This window comes from Artemia sp. Qi Xiang Cuo, unplaced genomic scaffold (assembly GCF_049724085.1).
Source record: "Artemia sp. Qi Xiang Cuo unplaced genomic scaffold, ASM4972408v1 HiC_scaffold_32, whole genome shotgun sequence".
Lineage (NCBI taxonomy): Eukaryota > Metazoa > Arthropoda > Branchiopoda > Anostraca > Artemiidae > Artemia > Artemia sp. Qi Xiang Cuo.
Genome location: NW_028297441.1, coordinates 1,332,037 through 1,344,140, shown reverse-complemented (window position 1 = coordinate 1,344,140; position 12,104 = coordinate 1,332,037). Strand labels below are relative to the sequence as shown.

Genomic DNA, 12,104 nt, shown 5'->3' with positions numbered 1-12,104 from the left:
TCGCTGATTGGCTGAGAAGGAAACACGTGATCTAACTGTTTCCGGGAAACTCATAACATTGCCTCGAACAACAATAACAAATACTATTTCTGGATCATAACATTCGCATCGAGCGTGCACTTACAACAACAACAACATTGACCTTGACATTTGCCTCGGAAACAACAACAAATACTATTTCTGGATCATAACATTCGCCTCGAGCGTGCCAAAAACACACCTGGAAAAAGAGGTCATTGACCCCATTAACCACGTGTTCTCCCCAGGGACTCTATGCCCATATATGGACCATAAACCACGTGGTGATCGTGGGAGTTTAAAAAAAAAGTGTCCGGATTGGGATTCGAAGGGGTATTGTAATCGTGGGAGTCAATAAGGCCTTTCTACTGAATTTCCATAACATTTCTAATTTTAAGATGTCCTTCACCAACAAAAACTGTACTATGCTTATAAATCAGTCTTGTTTAGGCAACGATGTAAAACAGTTCGAAAATTAGATCAACAAAAATTATCATAAGACGGTCCAATTAAAAAAATTCAAAATGCCTTAACAAAAGAAAAGAAGAGCAAATAAAATGAACTTTCCAAAAATAGATAAAATTTATAACAGATTAATTTTAGAAACAAGAAAAAAGATGAGGCTTAAGAACATCATCATAATCCTCGTTGTTCACGCAGCAGCCCAAGATATTGTAAAACATGGAGTAATATTTAAACATGAAAATTCGCTTCTAGCCAGCCATAATGCATGGAAAATCTTTATGAAATTTGATCCCAAACCATTTGAAACCTTATTCCAACAAGTAACGAGACTGGAGAAAAATACAAATGAACTATAGGAATCCATATTTCAATTCCTAAGATCAGATAAAGGATTACGGGCCAGTAAATTGATGCATAGTAAGGACAACAAGTAATTCCAAATTCCAACCATCCCAAAACTAAAATCAAATTCATAATAGATGATTTTGACAAAAAAATGGCAGAAATAGACATGGCACTAGGACCCGGTACCAAAGAAAATAGAAGGAACAGGTCAGAGAATAACGTTGAATGCTTGCCGAAAGATCTTACCGCGATGAAACCCATAGAAAATACCAAACAATTGACCCTAAGAAAAGGAAAACTTTACGATGGAAATTATGCGATGTTAAACGAATTACCTAACCTATGGACGTTTCTCAAAGAATTATGGCAAAATCATGCTGAGAAAAATGCTACGAAGCAAATATTATCCAAACTCGCAAAGCAGAAAGACTACAGACAAATTATTAAACTAAAGGAATTGAAATTTTCAAATACACAACAAAATAATAAGGATAGAAACCCCACAGAAAGGAAAGAAAAAGCCACAAAAACAACCACGCCTGTTTATGAAACCCCAGTAAGAGAAATACAATTTTCATTGTCAGAAATTACGACGAACACAGTCCCAGAAATGAGTACTCTTAGTAAACAATCGCCTGAAAATTTGACCATGCTGACTTATTTATAACCAACGATGATTAAAAAATGGACTTGGTCGACTGGGCCCATATTTACGCGCACCCAGCAGAATTTAATATTTACTATAGGCCTAAGGGCAAGAACTCCATTAAGACATACCGAGACACAAACAATAAAAGTACAAGCGGTTAAACCAAAAGAAAAGAAGAATAATTATGAGAAAGAGGAAGAAAATGATTACGTACACAAGAAGTGTTGGACCATAGACGGCAAACGCACTTGTGCTACATTAGCAATGGCCAACGAGCCAGCAAAAGAAGATATTGAACCATTACCTGATCTAAGCGAGAAAAACGCCCAAAAAGTGTCAACTCACCAAGCCTTTTTAATATTATACAGACAAAGATTACAAGCCCTGTTTGAACTATTTAATACAGAAATACAAAAATTAAAACAAAGTACGACGCGAATTTTTGAAGTATTTTTTCGGAGAAGCAAATATCGGAGATCGACAAGCCTAATTCCCATCATAGGAGAACTCGCCTCCCGCCTTTTTGGTTTAACAACGGAAGAAGACCTGAATATCCTAAGGGAAAATGTAAAAAAGCTAAATAGTGCCATGAACATAACGTTACACGTCCAGAAAATACAAGCAAGTATAGCTAACTACCAAAGAGATAAAGTCGAAATGATATCCAAGAAAATCTCAAAAACTGTAAATGTAATGAATTACTTAAGGAATGAAGTGGATCGTGTGGTGACAGATTCGAGCCTTACCATGGTATCACTCGATATAATTACCATGTCATTACTAAATCTAGCAACAGATGTTAGTAAGTTTGAGTTCGCATTATTTGCCTTCACGGGAGGAACCTTGTCATACGACCTGGTAGACCCTTCCAGCTTAAAAAGCATTCTCGATGAAATTAAAACACACCTAAAGTTTGATTTACATTTACCCATGGAACCAGAAGTATCGAACTTATTACTCTATTATAGAAAGCTAAAAGTACATATCACGGAAATAAATAAACAATTATTCGCAGTAGTGACAATTCCATTGATAAACCAACAATCCATATATGACTTGTACAAAATCTTGACCTTTCCTGCTAATATAAAGAAAACGAATTCATTTATGACTATCACACCTTAAGCTGAATATTTACTTGTTGATCAAGATAGACGAAAATATGCCCTAGCGAATCCCCAAGATTTAAAAGTGTGTGTCATTCAAAAACTTACGTCATTCAAAAATGTCATTCAAAAACTAGTCTGCCAACTTACGTTACCTATTTACAATGTCAAGCCTGGATCTTGTATGTTAGATATATTCTTAAAAGACACGCAACAGGAAGACATACCCAATTCGTGCGAAGCCTTAATAAGAAATAATAAACGAGAGATATTCATACACCTTAGAAACGACCTTTGGTTATTTTCTGTCCCAGGAGAAACTGTTGGAACTTTATCTTGCTACAATAATACGGAGAAAATCGACCCAAGTTATAGGACCGAATTACTGCTACAAGATTTGGGTACAATAACCATAAAACAAGGATGTAGACTGGTAACTAAGGAATCAACAGTTCAAACGCCGTTAATTACCACAAGCACAAATATAATAAGTCCTAAAATAATCAATTTTAAAGCAATCAACCTATCGTATACTATTCCCAATATAGAGAGTGATGAAATGAAAACCTCGATATGGTTCAAAATAGAAAAGAACAAAGAAACGTTGCCACTTATAAAAATAAGAGAAGCAATAGATTCCCAGATTCCTCTATTTACCAATGAAGACCAGAGATTAACGTACGTAGATGAGAGGTACGGATTATTCTCAACCAATTTTTTGTGGAACATACTACTGACTGTAAGTGTCGTATTCGCGATTTCCTTAACTATAAGAGCCTTACTGAATTTCAATTATGGGAGAATCTTGAGAATAAGAAGGCAAATCCCAAAGGAAGACCACGGGGAAGTGGCAGAAATGCAAAAGTTAAACCCAGAACCCCATGAAATCGCTTAAGCCAAGAAAAAGGGAAGACATTAGAAGACGAGTGGGTATAGAGGTCTCCATTCGTGCTTACTATGTCTATCTCCCTCCATGTAGTATCATTTACGTAAAACTGTGTGGCTATGACGCTACAACATGCGTTTCTTATACAGCAAGGACGTGCGTGAACAGTGCAGGCATGAAATGTGTTGTAAAGTCAGACCTCAAATAATGTATCGTAAAATTTGTTTAAATGATTGTTTTAAATTTATGTAAAAGTAATTAGATGTTAAAAGAAACTTACATAAAGTGTACTTAATAGTGTATGCTAAGGAGTATAATGAGAAACGTTGCTTCATAAAAATTAATCTCTTATATCATTATTATATCATGATAACCTAGAAAAAATTTCTATGTTTTTGAAGTTCCAAGGGAAGCCTCAAGAGTGTTTCCACACATGTAATAAAAATGTCATTTCGTTAAAAATCAATGTGTATATATAATGTCAGTGCATTTAAGTTACCTTATAGAGTAAAATGTACCCAATTGATACATGACCTACTTGTGTCATGACTACTTATCTTAAAGAACATGTGATTTTCCGAGTTATTTTATTTCAGGAATTGGAACGGCATGTCAAATACTAATCAGGCCAATGCATAAGCCAGTGCAGGTTTAGCCCAGTAACACCTATTTTAATCACGTCTCGACCAGAGAAGAGTACTCGCCATAAATCCCCAAGAAAATCTCATCCAAGCTTCGCCCACCAAATTACGGATAACTTTCAATCAAGGAGATGATGATCGTTCAACGAAGACTAATTTTTTCAATTACAAATTATATTGTGTATCAGGTAATAAATCTCAGCATCCAGTACTTTATAAAAATAACAATCCTGACAATTCAGTTATCAACCATAAAATGTAAATGTATATATAATCCTTAACAATAAGATTGATGAAACCAATTTAACATACCAAACCTGTTGAAGAACACAATTCAACAAAATTTTTACATGTCGACGATTCACATGTCAAAATCCCTTAGCAATCACAGTGAATGACCCCTAAGTGACAATGTATTCCTACCACAAATCAAAGACAGTATGTTAAAGGAGTTACTAAAGTTTGATGTTGACCCACTCCAAATTCAAACATCATTCCCCTGCGATTCACCAAGGAATCACCATATAAGTTAATGAAAAAAAGCCATGCACGAACAATTTCATGAACTACAATATTTAAGTGCACGAAGGAACAGTATTACACGACAAATACATTCTCTACGTAATTGAAGATAACCCAAAGACGATACGCTATATGTCTTCAAATAATCAACATACCTGTCATCAACATAATTCCAGTGCTCAAAACTTTAACAACAAAGCACCCTACAAGACATTTGAAAACAACAGGTGAGAACGAACCCTAATGGCGAAATTCTACGCACCTGCAATCAGAAATTTAATAATTAGAAAAATCATTTCATCTGAGATAAACGTATCTATAATGTGATACTAACCTGTGAAGAAACTATACATGAAATATCTTAAAAATTTTGTTTCAACAAGACTAGCGAAGGACTATAATTTGCAGCAGAAAAAGCGAGTATACTAAAAGACACGTGTAGGGGTAAAATAGGTGTGAACTTATATCACGTTTTATTAATTTGGACAACTCAACAATATTGATATTATATTATTGGTGTTTACATAACAAACAACCCCAGTGAAAGTGTTTCTATTACCAGTGAAATGGTAATCTAGTATCGTGTATTATAAATTATTCACGTATGTATTAATATATGTTTAGGTAAAATCATGTGTAGCGTTGTCATATTATTCGTTTAATTTAGCATAAGACAGGAAACACAGTTATTCCGTAGCTAGCATAAGATAGAAAAAATATAAAAGATAATCGTGAGAAAAACATAGTAATATTAGAAGAACCCTAACCTTACCAAGCATTATTAGAAATATAGGAATTATCACTTTTAGAGGTAGAAAAAGAACAAAAAAACCTTGGTGTAAGTAGAAGTCTTAGTTCGGTAGAGGAATCTTAGAAGACTATATGTAATAAAATAAGAAAAGTAACATAGAAAGAATTCCAATCACTTCTGATAGACAGATTTCAAAATAATTTAAAACCTAAGGGCAACCAAATACTAATGACGGGACGTCATTCAAAAACGGGATGGGTAATATGTACCATGTACAATATATACCCTAAATATGGAAAATTTATTCTAATTACATTTCCGATGTAAAGCAAACTCCCTTAATCAAGTTTGAAATTCCGTTTTAAACTCTCATTTAATTATCAGTCAAATATCCCTTTAAAGCCAGAGATGATTAATTCAGAAATACTTCATGGAACTTTGTAAAACTTTTGTTTTGGAAACAAAAGACTCTTGAACATTCCCAGACGCAATTGACAGATTTCAAAGGCGAAAAACTGCGGGTTTTTGCATGCACCAAACTAATGAGAAGAATTTAAATCTAGCTGAAGTGTTCTTGAAAAAATTTGTGGGACATTGTTTGAAACTTAGTTTGGTAGTTTTAGAAGCATTCTCAGGAATGTATATGTTTAATGATAAGAATTTTACAAATAAACTATTGGGTAGTTTGTCAACATAATAGTCTGATTTTGTCAACATAAGAGTAAAGTGGCCGGCCCTCCGTGAGGAGATGAGCAAATTGGAAAATAGTGATTATTGCTCAGAAGCAGAGTTCACGTTATATAGTAGTGAAGAAGTGTTTTTCGGATTATTCTAGTATCATTATGTTATCAGGATTATGTTATTATCATTCCTGTATTGAACATTCTTGTATTGATTCTCGCATTTTTGAAGTTCGATGCTGTATAGTTAATCATGTAAGTCTATTAAACCTATTACTTCTCTAATTTTTTCTACAGTTTCATTTTATATGTACGTATCTAGCTTTCAAGAGTAGCCATCTAGTTCGTATGCTGTCCATTGGTACGCTCCCACGTTATCTGATAACTTTATGAAGAATGATTACGGGACTTATTTGATTAGCTCCCTATTTCAAACTTCCCCCATAACATTTGGCGCAGCTTAAATGCCACATTTGGCAGAGTCAAAACGTAACAGCCGGCACGGTCGTAATTTCGGATTGAAGACTCTCTGACCAAGTTGGTCACTTCACAAGGAAAGTAAAATTTATTAGTTAACCTATTTTTATTTCTCCCAATAGGGAGTGGCGCGGTCCAAAACGCCACACTTAAGTAAGTACAAAATTTTGAGATAGCCATTTTTTTCAGCATGGTCGAAAAATAAAATAACTATCTCTTTGAGGATAACTTAATCCCCCACAGTCCCCGGGGGAGAACTGCAAGTTATGAACTTTGCAGCTCAGTAGCTCAGTACTACACCATCAGTCTTTGGCTCGTCTGGGGTAATGAGGGCAGCCAACAAAACTTCTCATTAAATCTCGGCGATTTTAACTCCATACAATTAGCCATTGGTTTTACATTGCTTAGTTCATATTTGTAGGAAGTATTCTGGGTAAGCCCATTTGTGCCCTAACAAAAGCCTCAAAGAATAAAAGATGTTACGTTTTAATGCTCTCTGAATGAATGTTTTGTGTTCTTTTTTAGATTGCAGTGCAGAAAATAAAGAAATTCTTCACCATGGACCTCAGATTGAGACTTGAGGTCCAAAATCACGAAACTCTTCAGCCCTTAAGTACAAAATTTTAAGATAGCCATTTTTTCAACATGGTCGAAAAATAAAATAACTATCTTTTTGAGGATAACTTAATCCCCCACAGTCCCCGGGGGAGTATTGCAAGTTATGAACTTTGCAGCTCAGTAGCTCAGTACTACACCATCAGTCTTTGGCTCGTCTGGGGTAATGAGGACAGCCAACAAAACTTCTCTAACAAATGCACTAATGAGAATTGAGGGGTTCTATTGTCCAGGTATATTACCAATCTCCCAGAGTCTTTGGACGGTGGTGGGCTAGTCCACAAAGTTCCTTGGGCTTTAGCCATTTTTTTCAACATGGTCGAAAAATAAAATAACTATCTCTTTGAGGATAACTTAATCCCCCACAGTCCCCGGGGGAGTACTGCAAGTTATGAACTTGGCAGCTCAGTAGCTCAGTACTACACCATCAGTCTTTGGCTCGTCTGGGGTAATGAGGACAGCCAACAAAACTTCTCATTAAATCCCGGCAAATTTAACTCCATGCAATTAGCCATTGGTTTTACATTGCTTAGTTCCTATTTGTAGGAAGTATTCTGGATAAACCCATTTGTACCCCAAAGAATAAAAGATGTTACGTTTTAATGCCTTCTGAATAATTTTTTTGTGTTCTTTTTTAGATTGCAGTGCAGAAAATAAAGAAATTCTTCACCATGGACCTCAGATTGAGACTTGAGGTCCAAAATCACGAAACTGTTCAGCCCTTAAGTAAGTACAAAATTTTGAGATAGCCATTTTTTTCAACATGGTCGAAAAATAAAATAACTATCTCTTTGAGGATAACTTAATCCCCCACAGTCCCCGGGGGAGTACTGCAAGTTATGAACTTTGCAGCTCAGAAGCTTAGTACTACACCATCAGTCTTTGGCTCTTCTGGGGTAATGAGGATAGCCAACAAAACTTCTCTAACAAATGCACTAATGAAAATTGAGGGGTTCTATTGTCCAGGTATATTACCAATATCCTAGAGTCTTTGGACGGTGGTGGGCTAGTCCACAAAGTTCCTTGGGCTTTAGCCATTTTTTTCAACATGGTCGAAAAATGAAATAACTATCTCTTTGAGGATAACTTAATCCCCACAGTCCCCGGGGGAGTACTGCAAGTTATGAACTTTGCAGATCCTTTTAGATCCTTGATTACTTTCTATGTACACTTCATGCGATGTTCATAAATGTGAGCAGGCTTTACAAAGAAAATTAGAGGAAAATTCAGCTTGGTCGGATTACAAAACTTTGGAAATTGATACAATAATGACCCTTGTCCGTCTTTGCAACAAACACTCCTCGTATTTTAAATTCCGAAACAAATTTTATCTTCAAATAATTGGCTTATCCATGGGCACTGTCTTGTCTCCTTATTTTGCAATCTTTTACATGGATTTCATAGAACAGTCTGCTTTGAATAGTTTCCACTTAAAACACTCCATCTGGTTTCGTTTTGTTGATGATATCGTTTCTGTTTGGGAACATGGACAAGACTCTCTAAGAGATTTTTTGGCACATTTGAACTCTTTGATTCGAATCTCCAGTTCACAATGGAACTCGAAGATTCAGGTAAGCTGCCTTTCTTAGATGTTTTAATTATAAAAACTAATCCTGGTCTTGAATTTTCTATATATAGAAAGCCGACTCATAATGATCGATATCTACATTTCTCTTCCCATCACCCTCCTTCTGTAAAAAGAGGGGTAATAATCTCTTTAGTTGACAGAGTTTTAAAAATTTTTTCCCGTAATCATATAAACTCTGAACTAAATTATGTCAAGGATATTCTTTTTTGCAATGGTTACCCAATCAAACTCATTGTAAATATAATAGATAGACGATTAAAAAAGATAAAAGAACAAAATAGGGAGCTTGTCCTCCTTGATTCAGTTACACCGGCAATTGAGAAAAAAAACTTTCATCGTTTTACCATACATCCCGAAACTTGGCGATAAAATTAGAAAAATTTTAAATAAACATAATCTCTCTGTTTCTTTCAGAACCGAACAAAAGGTTGAACATTTTTTTAACTCAGGAAAGGATAAAACAGACCCTGTATTGGGTAGTGGTGTCTACAGAATCCCGTGTTCTTGTGGAAAATTTTACATTGGTAGAACCCATCAACAACTAGGTGAACGTTTGCATGAGCACAAAATTTCAATAGATAAGTCCCTGAGATTAAAAAATAACAATGACAACTTTGATTCGGCATTGGCTTCGCATATTTTCGTAAACCCGACCCATCTAGTTTTGTTTGACGAGGCAACCTTAATATCAACTGTAAATGGCGTACCACAAACTTTTAAAGAGCTAATTGAGATAAAAAAAATATATGAACCAAAATTAAGCAATATATAGAGGTACTGGAGATATTTCATTAAGCCCAATTTACGACAGTTTAATCTTGAAGGACTCAATCGAAATTTTCACCCGAAAAAACTTAAAAGAACCTTTTTGCATATCTAATGAAAACCGAAATTGTAGACCAGCTAAAACTATTGCAAGACGAAAGATCCTTACACAATCATCTTGGTAAATTTCATTTTCATTGATTCCTGCCTGGTTTTTTATTCAGTGTCTATTCTGTCTTTGTACAGGAAACTTCGAAAGGTTAGATTCTCGTTTTTTTTTTTTTCTGTTTTTTGTTTTTTTTTTGAAATGTGGAAGAAATTGCGGAGGTCCTTTTCGAAATATTTGCTTATATTTTTTCTTCTTCATGGTTCGCTGGCTGACAAAATCCTCGTTTTTTCACCCTTTTTGATTTTATTTTTCATTTTGTTACTTTCTCTCTTCTCTGAGTTTCGATTACTTTTAGATCCTTTAAGAGAAGATGATGATGGATGCTGTTTAGGATTTGTGAGAGTAGTAGCTAGAGAAATGGAACCTAAACAGTGTACAAATAATTTTTGTAGTTTTTGTGAACCTTTTAGTATATTTCAAACCATTGTTGCATTACATATTTTTTTCAACATGGTCGAAAAATAAAATAACTATCTCTTTGAGGATAACTTAATCCCCCACAGTCCTCGGGGGAGTAATGCAAGTTAAGAACTTTGCAGCTCAGTAGCTCAGTACTACACCATCAGTCTTTGGCTCGTCTGGGGTAATGAGGACAGCCAACAGAACTTTTCTAACAAAAGCACTAATGAAAATTGAGGGGTTCTATTGTCCAGGTATATTACCAATCTCCCAGAGTCTTTGGACGGTGGTGGGCTAGTCCACAAAGTTCCTTGGGCTTTAGCCATTTTTTCCAACATGGTCGAAAAATAAAATAACTATCTCTTTGAGGATAACTTAATCCCCCACAGTCCCCGGGGGAGTACTGCAAGATATGAACTTTGCAGCTCAGTAGCTCAGTACTACACGCAATTAAATCCTGGCAATTTTAACTCCATACAATTAACCATTGGTTTTACATTGCTTAGTTCCTATTTGTAGGAAGTATTCTGGGTAAGCCCATTTGTACCCCAAATAATAAAAGATGTTACGTTTTAATGCTCTCTGAATGAATGTTTGTGTTCTTTTTTAGATTGCAGTGCAGAAAATAAAGAAATTCTTCACCATGGACCTCAGATTGAGACTTGAGGTCCAAAATCACGAAACTGTTCAGCCCTTAAGTAAGTACAAAATTTTGAGATAGCCATTTTTTTCAACATGGTCGAAAAATAAAATAACTATCTCTTTGAGGATAACTTAATCCCCCACAGTCCCCGGGGGAGTACTGCAAGTTATGAACTTTGCAGCTCAGTAGCTCAGTACTACACCATCAGTCTTTGGCTCGTCTGGGGTAATGAGGACAGCCAACAAAACTTCTCATTAAATCCCGGCAATTTTAACTCCATACAATTAGCCATTGGTTTTACATTGCTTAGTTCATATTTGTAGGAAGTATTCTGGGTAAGCCCATTTGTGCCCTAACAAAAGCCTCAAAGAATAAAAGATGTTACGTTTTAATGCTCTCTGAATTAATGTTGTGTTCTTTTTTAGGTTGCAGTGCAGAAAATAAAAAAAGTTCTTCGCTATGGACCTCAGATTTAGACTTGAGGTCCAAAATAATGAAACTGATCAGCCCTTAAGTAAGTACAAAATTTTGAGATAGCCATTTTTTTCAACATGGTCGAAAAATAAAATAACTATCTCTTTGAGGATAACTTAATCCCCCCCAGTCCCCGGGGGAGTACTGCAAGTTATGAACTTTGCAGATCCTTTTAGATCCTTTATTAATTTTAGATCCTTTAAGAGAAGATGATGATGGATGCTGTTTAAGATTTGTGAGAGAAGTAGCTAGAGAAATGGCACCTAAACAGTGTACAAATAATTTTTGTAGTTTTTGTGAACCTTTTAGTATATTTCAAACCATTGTTGCATTACATATTTTTTTCAACATGGTCGAAAAATCAAATAACTATCTCTTTGAGGATAACTTAATCCAACACAGTCCCCGGGGGAGTACTGCAAGTTATGAACTTTGCAGCTCAGTAGCTCAGTACTACACCATCAGTCTTTGGCTCGTCTGGGGTAATGAGGACAGCCAAGTGCAGAAAATAGATTGCAGTCCCCGGTCCCCGGGTCCCCAAAGTCCCCAAAGTCCCCGGGGGAGTACTGCAAGTTATGAACTTTGCAGATCCTTTTAGATCCTTGATTACTTTTGGATCCTTTAAGAGAAGATGATGATGGATGCAGTTTAAGATTTGTGAGAGTAATGGCACCTAAACAGTGTACAAATAATTTTTGTAGTTTTTGTGAACCTTTTAGTATATTTCAAACCATTGTTGCATTACATATTTTTTTCAACATGGTCGAAATCAAATAACTATCTCGTTGAGGATAACTTAATCCCCCAAAGTCCCCCGGGGGAGTATTGCAAGTTAAGATATTTGCAGCTCAGTACTACACCATCAGTCTTTGGCTCGTCAGGGGTAATGAGGACAGCCAACAAAACTTCTC

The 12,104-nt window shown here is 35.6% G+C and overlaps 1 pseudogene; it reads left to right on the top strand.

The window, feature by feature from the left end:
- Positions 1-635: 635 nt before the first annotated feature.
- LOC148938907 (uncharacterized) lies at positions 636-3,674 on the top strand (annotated as a pseudogene).
- The last annotated feature ends 8,430 nt before the right edge of the window (positions 3,675-12,104 follow it).